Raw genomic sequence first — 15,358 nt, forward strand, 5'->3', positions numbered from 1 at the left:
CCCCTGCCTACTCTTAGAACACATTTTATTTGTGTTTTTGAAACACGTCCCGTTTTCCTTTAAGGAAAACGTCCGCGCTTAAAAATAAAACATTGCTTTATTAAAATGCAATCACAGACATGGTTGTCTGCCTACCTAAGCTGGGCACCATCCCTGTGATTTTAACAATTTTCAAGGTGTCGCAAATTACGACCTACCTCATGAAAATGAATGAAGTAGGTCAATCTGCCATCCGCTGGGCATCGCAAACAGTGTAAAACACACTGTACTACATAGCTGTTTGCAATGATCTAATAGTGAATCGCAAACATTTGATATTAGGTCATCGCCAACGGATGTCTATTTACATCTGGCCCATTCTCTCTTGTGTTGACAGTGTTAAGTTTGAAACAGTTGGTAAGGAAGCTGACACTATTGAATAGATTAATTTGAACATAAACAAAGACTACATTTTAATTGTCTTCAAACCAGACTCCTCATTATTACAGAATGTTGTTTTCTATTAAAAAAAAGAGCTATTTTGAGACCAAGTACCCATTGTCTTTGCAACAGTCTCAGCTCACACTGAACTCCCATAGAACCTCTTTTAAGATGGCGTTCATTTTGTCTGTGAATAGAAGCTCGGTTCTTGTCATCCCTTTTCTGTTTCTATTTTGTCTGTCTGTTCTTACAGCTCACTCAGCAAGAGGCTTCTGCTGCCGACCAATTGCAGCGTGTTTTGTTGAGGGGGCGGCGGTCGGACGGCGATGAGCCAATGGGAGCGCTCCTCCTTGTTGTCTGGCAGAGACGGACGGCTTGGTGAGTTTGTTTAGGTTTCTACCGAGACGGCTGAGGACGAGGAGGCGGGTCAGAGCAGAGCGGAGTTTACCGGGGAGAGAGCGAGACAGGTACCGGCGGGCAGGGGGGAGGGACGACGGCCAAGTGACCACCTGTCGTAACGGGGAAGTCTGCTACCCTTGGAAAACCAGTGAAACCCGCCCACCCCCTGTGACAGCCCTATTTGAGCCATGCACAAGGTGGGCGTACAGCGTTGTCGTGCAGTCAGACGTGTATCCTGCAGCTTGTAATGTCAGGCTCTCTTTATTAGAGAGACATGTGCAACACCCAAGCCATGCATGCCAGCACTCACTTTTCGGTAGGAAGCCTCTCTTAATTAGCCAATATGTTCGTTATTTTTTTTTTTAAACCTCTTTTTAAGGTTTTGCATTTGATGCAAATTAGTTGACAACATAATTTTCTTCAATACTTACCTCCTGTGCCTAAACCAACATGCGTAGTTTGTTCCATAATGTATTTGATTTTTGGCTTGTGCGAGTGTGACTAACCAAGGGTGCAATCGTTATTTATTTATGAACTCCACGCAGTATTTGTGACCTACTGTCTCTGTGCTTTTTCTGTGGATTCCTGATGGTTATTTGGACGCGTGGGGTGCGTGTTCTTACTTTTACTAGCCAATGTTTTCTGTCGCATCTTCCACGTATGGATGCGCTATTGTTGTTGTTGAAAACCGTGGAATTCCCCAAGGACTCTGTTGCTACTGATTGATATGTGTTTTTTTTTTACATCGCACGCAGATGGGAAGGGCACATGTAGACTGAGGTGTCTGACGACTATTGGTGTGCTATGTCGGTTATTGAGATAAAATATGGTGCGGACCGTCCTTATTTATGAACGATGGTTGGGAGACCTCTGTGGACTGCCTGTGCTGCAGGGATCGGGAAGATTGCTGAAATATTTGGCTCCGTGGCTGGTGTTTTGGGCAATGTTGAGGAAGGGTGGGCGTTGCTGGTGGGAGAGTCCTTGCACTGCTTGGTGATTTCCTTGGCCGGGAGTCGTGCTTGCTTGTATATTGTAGATTGATAATTGGGCTTGTTCTGGGTAAAGGCGTACCCAGTGTATCACCTTAGTGATCGAGGAACATTTAGCCTTTGAAAAAAAAAAAAAAGGCTTTATTGGGAATGGCCTACACTCCTAATAAATGAATGTATGTGGGTGCTGCACACATTAACCAAAATTCATTCGTTTGTACGATTTGTGTGCTGCCTTTGATTGGTGACTGCACACACCTACGAATAAATGTATAGGGCCTGGCCCCTGATGGCTGCCAGAACTCAAAAGCGCACTACTTATGATAAACAATTACTTTTTTTTTTTGTCATTTCAATTTATATTTCAACCATTAGTAAACAATTCATATCACAATCAACATTTGCTTGTTTTTCATGGTTTTCATAACATGATTACAATGAAATCATTATTGACAAAATAATAATATAATCAAATTAAATTCAATAAATAAACCCAATGCATTTCGGGGCTAGAGAGCCCCTTCGTCGGGGGTCTGTCGGGGAAGAAAAGGAAAACGTATTACTTTTAATGCTTATCGAGTTGATCGTTGCTACTTATGTTTCACACAACTCCTTGATTTAAACTATTTAAATCTTACCTCAAGTTTTGAGGAGAATTTTAACTTTTCGCGGGTTTAGTTCTTGGTATTATATAGTGATCTGCGTTAAAATAATTCAATTTGTTTTTTAGCACATATTTCTGGATTTTTAGAATTTTTAATGAATTTTACTGTTTGGTTCAAGAATTGTTATCGTTACCTTGTTTTTTGGATCAGGGTCTTCTGAAATAAATGCAAATTTTTAATATATTAGTATCTTTATTATTGGGGTTACATAAAACATGCTTTTGCTCTAAAAGAGGATTTATTGGCGCTTACCTGTTGATATCAAGGTGTTGTCTCTTATTTGTGGTGTTCTCCCTATTTATGAACAATAAAGTTTTGTTGAAAAAGACTCACTAAATCCCATGCTTAAAAATTTGTTTAGTTGTCAATTGAATAAATTACCTGGGAGCCTTAGCTATGTGGCGTCGGTCTCGCCAACGGGAACACTGTTAATTGCTGCTAAAAAATAATAATGAAGGCTTAATTTTAGGTTTAAGTCTATGCATTTCTTGTCTTGAGAGGTATCAAATGCTAATCTTTATTTACCTTGCGAGCGAAAGCTCGAAGACTTCACGTTCGCCAGCTTCTGTTTTTTAACAGTAACCTGTGTAAGATAAAGTTTCAATCACTCTTTTCTATTTTTAACAGGAATCAATGCTCGTGTCATACGCACACTTGAATGGTTTACCTGCAGTCCTACGCTGTGAAGCTTCGGTTCCGCGGTCTCTGTGTCATTACTGCTAACTGCTGAGTAAAAGAAACAGAAAGTAATCTTTAATTTAGCGTTGAAACACTATTGCGAAATTAGTGTACGTTGGACATAAAGTCACGCTGTACTTCTATTTTCTTACCTATTTATCTTCGCTTGCACGTTGCGGCGAACGCTCCTCTTCGTCGTTTATGCTTACAATAACGAACGAAGGTCCCTTCTTTATTTCTATTAGTTCTTCTGCTTAGTCAGCAATACTAAAAAAGGACTATGAAGTTGTTTAAGCAGCACTGATAGATTTTACTCAATAATGATATTGAAAAAGGACTAAAGCTCTTTTTAGGCGGCGGCCATTATTAAAAGGTATGTTATAAGTGAATCTTACTGGGAAATTAGGTTAACATGGGGACGATATTAAGGACTACCACTATGTTTCAGAATTATCAGAAAAATATTATGATCAACAGTACATAGTGTTATCTGTATGCAATATATTAAAACTCTTCTATGCTTTACATTGCTCTAAAGATACATTCATTTCTTGATGTTAAACATTTACTTCCTGCCTATTTACAGTCTAGATTCTCAGTAAATTTCATCCAAAGAAACACATACATATCACTAATTCATGAAATTTAGCTTTAGTCCTTTTTCAATATCATTGAGTAAAATCTACCAGTGCTGCTTAACAACTTCATAGTCCTTTTTTAGTATTGCTGACTAAGCAGAAGAACTAATAGAAATCAAGAAGGGACCTTCGTTCGTTATTGTAAGCATAAACGACGAAGAGGAGCGTTCGCCGCAACGTGCAAGCCAAGATAAATAGGTAAGAAAATAGAAGTACAGCGTGACTTTATGTCCAACGTACACTAATTTCGCAATAGCGTTTCAACGCTAAATTAAAGATTACTTTCTGTTTCTTTTACTCAGCAGTTAGCAGAAATGACACAGAGACCGCGGAACCGAAGCTTCACAGCGTAGGACCGCAGGTAAACCATTCGTGTGCGTATGACACCAGCATTAATTCCTGTTAAAAATAGAAAAGAGAGATTGAAACTATCTTCTTACACAGGTTACTGTTAAAAAAGAGAAGCTGGCGAACGTGAAGTCTTCGAGCTTTCGCTCGCAAGGTAAATAAAGATTGGCATTTGATACCTCTCAAGACAAGAAATGCATAGACTTAAACCTAAAATTAAGCCTTCATTATTATTTTTTAGCAGCAATTAACAGTGTTCCCGTTGGCGAGACCGACGCCACATAGGTAAGGCTCCCAGGTAATTTATTCAATTGACAACTAAACAAATTTTTAAGCATGGGATTTAGTGAGTCTTTTTCAACAAAACTTTATTGTTCATAAATAGGGAGAACACCACAAATAAGAGACAACACCTTGATATCAACAGGTAAGCGCCAATAAATCCTCTTATAGAGCAAAAGCATGTTTTATGTAACCCCAATAATAATGATACTAATATATTAAAAATTCACCTTTATTTCAGAAGACCCTGATCCAAAAAACAAGGTAACGATAACAATTCTTGAACCAAACAGTAAAATTCATTAAAAATTCTAAAAATCCAGAAATATGTGCTAAAAAACAAATTGAATTATTTTAACGCAGATCACTATATAATACCAAGAACTAAACCCGCGAAAAGTTAAAATTCTCCTCAAAACTTGAGGTAAGATTTAAATAGTTTAAATGAAGGAGTTATGTGAAACATAAGTAACAACGATCAACCCGATAAGCATTAAAAGTAATACGTTTTCCTTTTCTTCCCTGACAGACCCCCGACGAAGGGGCTCTAGCCCCGAAATGCATTGGGTTTATTTATTGAATTGAATTTGGTTATATTATTATTTTGTCAATAATGATTTCATTGTAATCATGTTATGAAAACCATGAAAAACAAGCAAATGTTGATTGTGATATGAATTGTTTACTAATGGTTGAAATATAAACTGAAATGACAAAAAAAGAAGTAATTGTTTATCATAAGTAGTGCGCTTTTGAGTTCTGGCAGCCATTAGGGGCCAGGCCCTATACATCTACACTCCTAATAGCCCCATTATGCTATTTACTCACCTGTAATGAATGGAACAATTGCCATCTTTTATCCTTCTAGCCAGACGAACTATACCTCTGTCAATATATTTCAAAAGATGTACGAAATCTTGGAATTGTTATACACGCCACACTTTACATGAGCACTTAATTAAGTTAACAAACTGTCTACATTTTAGTTTTCTTTATTTGGTTGAAAATCGACCATAAAAGTACAATAAAAACATCAGGTTAAAACATTTACAACTTGAGTTGCATAGCATGCACACTGATATAACAGTACAATGCAGTGTGTAAGATAATAAATACAACGTGCATTCAGGGGGCTCACTCAACAGTTACCTGTCATAAAAAAAATCTCAGCTTGGTGTGCTATATTAACGGGGATATTGGGGCTGCCAAGAAGATAGTGCAATGCTGTGTACTCAGCCTATCAAAGATACCACAATCTAAAGTGCCAATTCATATAAAACAATGATAAAAACAAGATTTATAAGAAAATAAATAATTGCAGGCTCAACAATGAATAGAATCTACTTTATTGTGTGATTACCTAAAATCATTTACAAATGCAATGCATATTACTTTCGTGATTAAAACGATTGGTTAGTAATATAAACCTCTAAAAAGAGGTTTTAAAAACAGTTACTAACTTATACATCTGTCAATTAGTGCAATGTTTTAGTGCATCTAATGGATAGAGCATAGTGTAAGATTAAACAGTGATTTTAATACATTTGTAATATGCAACATCAGGCTTCATAAGTCAGTGCCCTGGTATTAGTGCATCTCAACTGTAAGGCTTAATACAGGATCACTGATGGTCATGCTGTATTGTGATGTTAGTGCTCAGCGACAGTAGGCATGTAGTCAAAGTATTATTATGCTGTTATTTTTTGTTCTTGCGCATAAAGTCTTTCCAGCTACAGCAAAGAACTTCCTGGCATGTGCGGGCTCCATTGGTACTGTCGTGGTATATATGAATGTTAAAGCCTCCTTGCTGTACTTACTTTGTTTTGGATGAACATTGTTCTTAAGTGTAGGCGCCTTGGGCTTACCAAGTCTTGGGCTTACCAAGTCTGGACAGCAACAGATGACATGCTCTGCAGATTCTGTGTGATATTGACATAAGCTACATCCTCTGTTTCCAGCTGGTGTAGTTTTACAATGTGCCCTGTAGACCTGTATTGGTAAAGTTAGAAGCCTGGTCTTCAGAACGTTTTGAAGAGCTTGTCTACCCAGACCGGCTTTCAGGTATGGTTGACATAGATTGACTTTTTGTGAATGGACAAGGCCCTCTGCGCCGCGGATGGCTCTGATCCTTTCGATGTCCTGGTTCCTTGAAATGATCTTTCCCTGTTTTTTTTAGCAGGTTCTTTAAGCAGATGAATGACTGTTGTGAGCTCAGCTGTCAGGCACAGTGTACTATTAGCTGACACAAGGTACCTTGCCCATCGTATCTTGCCCAATAGACAACTTCGATCCACTAATGCCTTACTGGCAGTAGTGCCAAAGTTTAAGAGATCTAGAGCAGGAGGTCGCTCTTTCTCCTTGAACGCGGCCAAGTTGTGGAACAGCCTACCTTATCATCTTAGGTCCAACACAGACCTTACTTCTTTTAGGAAAAATTTTAAAACTTTCCTGTTTAACAAATAAGTTGCTTCTCCTGTACTCGGCCCTATGGGCAACACCTGTTAGTTTTCAGCGCTGGGACGCCTCCGGGCAGCTATTCTGCTCTTTATAAAACCTATTTTCATTTCATTTCATTTCATTTCATCGACTAGTATTGTTCGTGGAGATTATTTGGAGTGCTTTCCTCAAGGTACCTGGGCTTGCCTTAATCACATGAGGATACAATTTCACTATATCTTTTTTACATTCTATGTCCATTGCTGTTAGATTAAATTCAAATCGGGTCAGTGCACGCCTTGTCGAGAGTGGTAACCTAAAACCCTGTCTGAAGGCCATAATGTGCAAATGCTCCAATTTATCGGACAATAAGCCCGGGAAAGCCAGATGTCTATAGCTTATTGTTAGAACTAGCTTAGCTTGTATTACTCTTCGAAAGCCCTCTGTTGAATGGCTCACAAGCTTCTGGTGTAATTTGCATAGGGCGTGTGTGACCGTGACCGCTTTTGCCTCCAGTGTTGTTCTGCTAGTATCGGAGATTTGTTCTCCTAGGTAGGTATACTTGTTTGCGGTGGCAATTCTTAATGATCCGATATGTCAGCCCAGCAGGGATTTTTTTTGTTTTATGTCCAAAAACCAATACCTTAGTTTAAGTTGCATTGGTTTGGAGTTTGTTTTCCATATTATAGAGACGTAGAGTCTCCAAAGCCCTTTTCATACCTATTCTGGTTTGGTCCAAAATGACAAGGTCGTCTGCGTATGGCATGATAGGTAATCTAAGGTAACCCAATTTGGGTGGGAAGATGTTGGTTTTTAAAAGTGCAACTCCCAGGTCCACAGTATATTAGTTGTACAATGTTGGTGCGTCACACAGCCCCGTTTTAGCCCTTTGTTTGTGTAGCTCTTGGCAGTTGCATGTGCTTGTGTGAGCTTAGTGCCAGAGGAGAGAGGCATGATTGCCACCAGGAGTTTCCTTGGAATGCCCCACTTTGCAAGTTTTGTTCACAATATGTTGCGATTGGTACCATCAAAAGCAGCACTATAGTTGATGAAGCAGGCGTATAGGGGTGGGGTTGCGGCCTCTATGGCCTTAGTTGCCAGGTATAATAATGCAATGGCATTGTCCATTGTTGATGAGTTGATCCGAAATCCTGTCTGGGATTGTGGTATTATTTGGTTGTCTGTTATCCATGCATCTAGCTCTTTCAGGAGCACTTTTGTCTATGCCTTCCCGTCAACATCTAGTAGAGCAATTCATCTTTAATTCTCAGTCTGTGAAGCGTTTCCTTTCTTATAGATCGTTTGCAGTATGGAGCCTTTCCACGAGTCTGGTACTCCTGAAGTGTCATAGCAGTGATTCAATAGACAATACATATGGGGTGCCCAGAAGACCCGATCTTCATTAAAGACACTTCCTGGTTGCCCATTAGGACCTGGAGCCCCTCCTTCCTTATACCTTTCAATATGATCAAAATGTCTTTTTCGTTGGGGACGAGATCCTCATTCTCATATCCTTCTGGATGATAGCCTTCAGCCTCCGCAGTATTTGTCCTGGATTTGTCCTGCTCGACGTACAGCCTTGTTGCATGGGCTGCCCATTCTCTGGCAGGTGCGGCATTGTGTATGTAACTTCCACCATTGAGATTGTTGACATAACTCCAAAATTCCCTGCTCTTACTGGGAGCAAGCAATGCATAGATGCGTTTCCATTTGTCGTCTGTGATGGTTTGTTTCAACTGCCAGACAGTATTTTAAGCGATCTTCTGGCTGCTTTCAAAAGTGATTCTGTCTGTGAGCATTTTTCTCTCCTATGCTGTTGCTCCGCCAAACAACACTGCTTTTTACTCTCTTTGAATTCTTTAAAGTCAGCAAGGTTGGCTGGCCCGTTGCTGCTATGTTTTCCTTTGTGTGCTGTCTTACTGTGGTCATTGCGTTAGATAATGATACAATGATTTCCGACCAGTTTATCTGTGGGCTGGTTATACATATGGCCTGTTTCCAAGTGTTGTATCTCACGTGGCTTATAGGTCCCCATTTTATGCGTTTTATCGATGCAGTGTCAGTATGTGTATGAAGCTTTTTTCCCTGCAGTTAAGTGCTCAAGGTGCATCATTGTGCTTATATTGACAAGGATAGATAATGGATGGTTGTCACTCGCGGTAGTGTGAGTCACCTTGTATTCTTCACACCTCCTCCGTAAGACCTGGCTAAAAAAGATGTAATCAAGCGTGGCGATGTTTTTGAAAGTTGGTTGTAATTTCATATTTGGCTGCCCCACTTGATTTATGGACTCCAGGTTAAATTCATTGATGCAGGTTTCCATGATGTTTTGGCCTTTATCTCCATGGCGTCGATCCGTGTGGTACAGATCTCTCATGTTGAAATCCCCGCTAATAATGCATTCATGGCCTGGGTTTTCATAAATATATTCTCTGACCATCCTTGTGTTTGCTGTTTTTACCGTATTATTTGGATTAATGTATAGAATAATTACTGCAATTGTAGTTGGGATTCCCTCTAGCATTATTCCCTTTATGACGACGATCTGGGTATCGGGTGAGTTTGTGAGCCATTCTTCAGTTTGTACTTGCAGGTTCAATTTTGCATAGATACCCCACCGATAGGTGTTCCAAATATGTTGTTCTTACCGGCTAAGGTATGTATTGCCTAGAAGCCTTTGATGAGGGTTGGTGATACCGTCCATGTTTCCTGCAAGCATAATATATCTCCTTTTATGAGTAGAATCATGGCTTCCTTGTTCGCTAAGGTTGATTTGCAGGCTCAACAATGTTTGCCTGCGCTGTGTCACCGTTCACAATCTAGCTATGCCCAACGCTGCAGAGGCGAAGATGAGCCCAATCCCCTACCCACACCCCTATGACGTGCGCTGAATACAAACACAGAGCACGATTCACTAGGGCGCCGGGAGAGGGTGGGAGGCAAAACAAAAAGGGAAGACAACACTGGACTTCTATGGATAAGGCACTCCTTCTGACTGATGACTCTAGTACAAAGGTAGTATCCCATACTGGAGAGACACCTGGAGTAGGAGACAAAAATAAACAATCCTCACCACACATATAGGGAAACACTTAGTAGCAGTACATTCTATGACCATGTACAAAACAGACACCCCCTTTTCAATAAAGGAATCTCTCTTACCAGTGATAGTCAGCAGGTATGTAGACGGGAAAATGTCCAAATTCCAATGTGCTCATTCATCCATAAAGAACAGAATGTTTTATTTGTCCCGACAGTCCGAAAACTACCCAGTCTCCATAAACAAGAAAAAAGGTATGTGAGGGGAAAAAGTCCGTAGACTTAAAAAGCCCCTTTTTTACTGAAGTTCTAAAGAACAAAAAACTACTCCAAAAATGATTATCAAGTGGCGACTGATGGGAAATCAAACAAAACATAAAAAAGGAAAACGCTCTGACTCCATAGAACTGTTCGTAATTGCACCCAAACTGTGCAAAATGACGTTGAGCGGTTACTACAATCCAGGAAATGGCCGCTCTATCCAATACGCAGTCGCGTATTGCCGATGCATTCCCCACAATTATCAGGGTCTCAGGAAAACAGACGGCACTGACCCTCCTATACCCCAAAACCGCCTGGAGTGCTTCAAGAATGCAGCCGGCTACCTAAATGCCGATGCATACCACAAGGATCCGACAGCCGCCGGATCCCGAGAATGGCAAGACTAGGAAAGCAGGCGAAGAAAGGCACGGGACTCCAATGATAGAGGAAAACACCAGCAGCTGAAGGAAAAACATCCAATCCAACTCCGGGTAAAAGGTGACGAGGAAACAAAACCAAGCAAGGCAGGAGAGGTAGGTGCATCTCAAACAGGACTAGGGAATCGGCTAATCCCTAACCGTACCCCCTCAAAGGCTCCCCACTGGATGGGGTTTGGAAGGATGACTCATATGAAACTTACGCACCAACCTTAGGAGCATGATCACCACTCGATAATTCCCAGGTCCTATCTTGTGGCGTATAGCCCTTCCAGTGAACTAGATAATACCTCCCTCTCCTACACCTAGAATCCAAGATGGCATGCACCTCAGACTCCTCATGACCATCAATCACTAAAGGAGGTGGGGGAGGCAACTTCTGCGTGGTCTTAACATAGGGCTTCATAAGGGAAGTGTGGAAAACAGGATGAACCCCATAGTCATCAGGTAGATCTAATTTCATAGCCACAGGATTGACCACTTTACAGATGGAAAAGGGACCCACATAACGGGGCTGCAACTTCCTAGACCCCTTTATAAGTAGATTCTTCATGGCCAACCACACTTGATCACCTACTGCATACGACTGAGTGGGAACCCTATGCTTAGCCTGTTCCTTCATAGCTACCTTCGCTTTCTGCAGTTGTGTCTGTGCCAATCCCATATGTGTGTCAAAGACTTACTTTAAGGTGTCTATAGCAGGTACATGCCCAGAAAGCTGCATAGGTATAGCTCTAGGATGGTATCCCATAGAACAAAAAAAAGGAGTCATCCCCAACGCGGAATGCACACTGTTATTATAAGCAAATTCCGCCAAAGGGAGAGCTTCCACCCACGCACATGTCAAAGAAGACAATAGACAACGAAGGTACGGCTCCATAGTTTGGTTGGCACGTTCCGTCTGTCCATCTGTTTGCGGATGGTACGCAGAGGACAATCTAATCTCCATCTGCAACAGTGAACATAACTCTGTCCAAAAATGGGATACAAACTGAGCCCCTCTATCCGTCACTATGGCTGAGGGTAACTCCTGGAGCTTCACTACTGAGTTCATAAAACGACTGCCATTTCCTTCGCTGTTGGTATCTTAGACAATGGGATGAAATGCGCCATCTTTGTAAACAAGTCCACAACTACCATTATTGCGGTATACCCAGCAAAAGGGGGAAGGTCTGTCACAAAGTCCATACTTCTAGTATGCCGGGGGAACAGGCAACGGTCGTAACATACCAGAAAGACCTAAATGCGAAGGCTTACTAATAGCACAAACTGGACAGGATGAAACTAACACCTGGACATCATGCGCCAACGTATCCTACCAAAACCAACGCAAACAAAACTCCTTAGTCTTGTGGATACCAGGGTGTGCAACCAAAGATGATGAATGGCACCAATGAAGAACTGAATCCCTAAACTCGGGCGGTATAAACAAACGGTTCTCACGATGCAACAATCAATCTCGATCCACAAAAAGTGAGTGAGATAACCAGGGAACAAGATCAACAACCTTCATCTTTCTCCTTACTGTAGTCATGAAATCATCTGCGGACACACGCCCTAGTATTCTCTCACCAGCTATCATAGGTCGTATGTCCTTCTCTGGTCCTGCCTCAGCCTGTTCTACATGTATATGGGAAAAGGCGTCTGATTTTACTTGTTGGGCAGCGGGTCTATATGTAATAACGAAATCATATTTGTTAAAAAATAACACCCAAGGCATCTGTCTTGCTGAATTTACTCTCATCTGAGTATTGCATTTAGTGTATTAGAAATCGGGATCTGTTGTTTTAATTGTGCCTCGCGTGCACTTTCGCTTCTGCCCCATTCCAATTGTGATTTTGTCCTGAAGCCAGCCATTTTGTTGTTGTTTTCCCTCCCTGCCCGGACCTCCCCCCACGCTACCGCCTCCCTGCTGCTCCTCCCTCGCCCCTCCCCTCCACTATCCGCACATGACAGATGCATTCTCGCGCAGCGTTCACGCGCCCCATGCGCGCCAAAGGTGCGCCAAAGGTACGCCCGTCCGCGCCTGGACCGCGCCCAGCACCAGACCCCCTGGCCCCCGCCGTACCCAGCCCACTAGATTCACATACGATGCCGCAACTCTCCTCGCCCTCAACCCCGGACGACTACCACAATGCTGCAAAGCCACCCCAGGACGTACCCACGGCCCATTCGCCTGTCGCACTTGCAAGTTCTCCTGCTGCAGGACCCTCACCAAATCCACTTCCTCCAAACATAGCTCCGACCCTAACGACCTGAAGTGCATCCTGCTGAACACCCGCTCGGTCCACAGACACGCCACTGAACTCTGGGACCTACTCGACACTGCGTCACCAGACATCGCCTTCCTTACAGAAACCTGGATGAACACATCATCAGCACCCGACATCGCTATAGCCATACCGGACGCCTACAAGATCGTCCAAAAAGACCGCACCAACCAAACTGGAGGAGGCATCGCCATCATCCACAGGAACACCATCAAAATCATGTCCAGCTTCGACGATAATCTTGCAACCGCCGAACACCTCCACTTCCAGATCCACACCGACCATAGGACCACACTTAGAGGCACCCTCATCTACAGGCCTCCAGGAACCAGCACTCAATTCAGCGAGAACATCACTGACTTCGTCAGCCCACATGCCCTTGCCTCCGAGAACTACATTCTTTTAGGAGACCTCAACTTCCACCTTGAAAACAAACACGACTGCAACACCAACTCCCTTCTGGACAACCTGGCCAATCTCGGACTCAAACAACTTGTGCACACGCTCTACCCTATCTTCACCTCCAGCAAGCACATTTCCCTCGACCGTACCACAGCTCTCCATTGGACGGACCACAGCTGTGTTCACTTCAGCTACAAAACCACCTTGACCCACAACCTATTCCTCGGAGAAACTGCAACAAAATCACCTCCGATCAACTCATCACATCACTCAACCAAAACCCTCCCACCCTCTCATTGGACCCAAACCAAGCGGCCACCAAACTCAAGCAATGGATCACCCACAGCGCCGACGAATTAGCTCCCTTGAAAAAGCACCAGATCAATTCAGGCAGCAAAAAGGCCCCCTGGTTCAACGATGACCTTAAGAAATCCAAGAAGCTATGCCACACCCTAGAGAAAACATGGAGAAAAAACCCAACCACCGACAACCTGGCCGCCCTCAAAGCAGCCACCCGCAAACACCACCAACTGATTCGATCCACCAAGAAATCAGCATTCAAGGATCGTCTCGACAACAACGCCCACAACAGCAAAGAACTTTTCAACATCGTCAAAGAATTCACCAACCCCGCTGCAGCATCTAACGACATCACTCCCTCCCAAGACCTCTGTGATGCGTTATCCTCCTTCTTCTACAACAAAATTGCCGACGTTCACAACAGCTTTGAGAACACTCCAGGCGAACAACCCTCCCCACCCCCCTCAGATCCTACACCGCCAACTAACAACCTCAGCGCCTGGAACCCAATCACCACAGAAGACCCCATCCGCCTAATGAACTCAATCCACTCTGGCTCGCCAACCGACCCCTGCCCCACCACATCTTCAACAAAGCCGACTCCATCATCGCACCCCATCTCCGTGATGTCATCAACTACTCGTTCAACTCTGCCACCTTCCCAGAAAGCTGGAAACACGCCGAACTCGGCGCCCTCTTGAAGAAACCCACAGCAGACCCCTCTGAACTTAAAAACTACCGACCCATATCCCTCCTCCCATTCCCTGCCAAAGTCACTGAGAAAGCCGTCAACAGTCAGCTCGCCGCCTTCCTTGAATCCAACAACTCCCTCGATCCCTCTCAGTCTGGATTTCGAGCCAAACACAGCACCGAAACCGCCCTCATCGCAGCGGCATGACGACATCCGAACACTACTGGACAACGGAGAAACAGTGGCCCTCATTCTACTCGACCTCTCCGCCGCTTTCGACACAGCCTGTCACAGCACCCTTATACAGCAACATCGGCATACAAGGAAAAGCCTTGGGCTGGATCATCTCATTCTTCGCTGGGAGAACTCAGAGTCCGACTTCCGCCATTCACCTCGGAGGCCACTGCAGTAATCTGCGGAGTACCACAAGGTTCTTCACTCAGTCCCACCCTCTTAAACGTTTACATGAGTTCACTCGCCTCCATCGCGCGTCAACACAACCTTAACCTCATCTTTTACGCCGACGACACCCAGTTAATCCTTTCCCTCACCAAAGACCCTAACACCGCCAAAACTAATCTTCACGAAGGCATGAAAGAGGTAGCCGAATGGATGAAACATAGCCGCCTAAAACTCAACTCAGACAAAACAGAGGTGCTCATCCTAGGATCTTCCCCCTCTGCCTGGGACAACTCTTGGTGGCTTCCGCTCTGGGCACAGCACCCACAGACCACGCACGCAACCTGGGCTTCATTCTAGACTCCTCTCTCTCTATGTCCAGACAAGTCAACGCAATCTCATCCTCCTGCTTCAACGTACTTCGTATTCTCAAAAAGATCTTCCGCTGGATCCCCCACGAAACAAGAAAGACTGGCACCCACGCACTGGTCACGAGCCGACTGGATTATGGTAACACACTATACGCCGGAATCTCAGCCAAATTACAGAAAAAACTCCCAACGCATCCAAAACGCACCAGCGAGACTCATATTGGACATCCCTCGCCACGATCACATCACCGGACACCTAAAAGACCTCCACTGGCTTCCCGTCAACAAGAGAATTACATTCCGTCTCCTCACCCACGCACACAAGGCCCTCTA

General features: G+C 43.4%; 1 protein-coding gene across 4 annotated transcripts in view; it reads left to right on the plus strand.

The window, feature by feature from the left end:
• Positions 1–775: 775 nt before the first annotated feature.
• AGBL5 (AGBL carboxypeptidase 5) overlaps positions 776–15,358 on the plus strand; it is a 503,530-nt gene continuing 488,947 nt past the window's right edge. For all 4 annotated transcript variants that reach the window (XM_086928124.1, XM_086928123.1, XM_086928126.1 and 1 more), the window contains exon 1: positions 776–887. The gene's annotated coding sequence lies outside the window, so the exon portion shown is untranslated. The remainder of the gene's footprint in view (positions 888–15,358) is intronic.

Source organism: Lissotriton vulgaris, chromosome 6, assembly GCF_964263255.1.
Source record: "Lissotriton vulgaris chromosome 6, aLisVul1.2, whole genome shotgun sequence".
Taxonomy (NCBI): Eukaryota; Metazoa; Chordata; class Amphibia; order Caudata; family Salamandridae; genus Lissotriton; species Lissotriton vulgaris.